The sequence below is a fragment of the Bison bison genome, unplaced genomic scaffold, assembly GCF_000754665.1.
Source record: "Bison bison bison isolate TAMUID 2011002044 unplaced genomic scaffold, Bison_UMD1.0 scf7180017864349, whole genome shotgun sequence".
Lineage (NCBI taxonomy): Eukaryota > Metazoa > Chordata > Mammalia > Artiodactyla > Bovidae > Bison > Bison bison.
The window spans coordinates 51,003-52,996 of record NW_011494921.1 but is presented as its reverse complement, the minus strand read 5'-3'; positions in this window follow the sequence as shown (position 1 = coordinate 52,996).

The window sequence follows — 1,994 nt, the reverse complement described above, 5'->3', positions numbered from 1 at the left end:
GGCCCGTGCTCGCCACGCAAGCCTGACCGTTCAAGAGGGAGCAGGACGCGTCCAGGCCCGGAGACGGGGCCCAGGCGCGCCCGCCAACGAGCCCTGCGAGCCCATACTCGGCCGGTCTGGCCAAGCACCAGAGCCTGGAGCGTAGGGACCCCGGAGGGAGACGAAGGCCCCTAACGGTGATCCAGGAGTTTGGACCACGAGCCACAGGCACTCCGGCGCCGCAGACCCTTTCTCTGCTCGCTCCGAGGCCCCGCGAATGGAAGACCGCGAGGAGATGCTGGTCGACCAGAGCGAGCGGCAACCCACCTCTCAAGGCCGCAGCGCCAGGCCGCTTCACGAAAACCTGCAGATCCAATCTTCAGCAGGAGCAGGCATGCCCAGGTCTCCGCAGTACCATGGTTATTGCCACCAGTGCTGCCGGCCTCTGGAGCTCTGCGCCGTATTCTCCGGCTGAGTCTCAGCCCTTAGGAAGGTCGCCGAAGGAAAGGAACGCTCTGAAAGCGGCCGCCAGGGGCGCCCGACAACCGGTTCGAGGGTCCCCAGGACGAGTCGCCGGCAGGCCGCAGCGGCGCCGACCGCCCTAACGCCCGAGCTCGCCCGGGGCCTCTGCCTCGGAGGGGGCTCCCCGCTCGGGACAGCGCGACGCGGCGTCGCGGAGCGGCCCAGGCAGCAGACGAGAGCGGGCGGAGAGCGGAAGGCCGCGGCGGAGAGGCCCTCCCCGCGAGACTGCAGGGCCGCAGGCCAACCTGAGCAAGGGAGATTCTGCAGGGGGCTGGGCTGTGTGAACTGTGAGCTGAAACAGCGAAAGTAAAACAGAAAGCAAGCAAGCACGGAAGACATCTTATTCTGTCATTTCAGAGTTGAGATGTTACTAAAGTACAAAAATACAAGGCTCAGAAGCCATAAAGGAAACGACTGAAAACTTGACTATATAATTGGCCTTTTAGTCTTTACCAAGCAAAGGCAGGTGACAAGAAATGGGTGTGTGAGAACGTTTGTGCGACTACATATATATTAAGAACGTTGGTATCAGGATTACATAATAACAGAATGTAGAAAACACGGCAAGGGACCAATTAAGTAAATTTTCAGTGCATTCACATAACACAAGACTATCACTTTGCTTTTTGGTTTATTGCTGTTGTTTAAATGAGTTAGATCCATAGGTATTGACTTGGAAAGATGTCGATGGCAAACTGTCAAATGAAAACACAAAGTTTTAGCACTTACTACTGGAAGTGATTTTTAAAAAATGAAGCGGAAAAATGAAGAGTTAGAATAGCTAAAGCGGTTTTAAAGAGCAAGAATCAAGTCTTCCCTATAGCCTGGTGTCTGGACAGAAAGATGTGCCAGAAACAAAGATGGGCCACACTACGTGCTTCTCTGCTCCCTCCTACTATAGTCTTGGGAAGGCAGCTGGCATCTCAGCCCCTGCACCTCTCTGCTCCACTAACACTCAGAGCCCCTGCAGGCAATCAGAACTCTGACTCTGCAGGCCTGGGATCCCTATGTCCACAGTCTCTTCCTTCATGTCAGGAGCCTCGAGCAATTCACTTGGTTTGCCCAATCATCCATGCCCAGAGCTGCTGGCTCTAACATACCCCTGTGCAGTCCTTCTCTCCATAAGCTTTGAGCTGATATCCCAAGGGAAGACCATTCCCCTCACAAAACAGGTATGACCCATGGGAACAACTGGAAGTTTGCACCTGGACCCATTATACAAACTGTGTGTGCACACTCAACTCCCAAAGACACTACCCTTTTCACTGTGCTGTTTGCATGGTATGGCCATTGCTTACTAGAAGCATCCAGACTCACTTATGTGGCAGGAAGAAATACTAAGTACACACACACGTGCGCGCACACACACACGCACGCACACACACCCATGTACAAACATAGAGGCACACACACACCCCAGGAGCTAATCTGGACTCCTGCTAGGGCTGGCAGTGGTGGGAGCAGAAAAGAGATCACTGTTGCTGCTTCTCGGG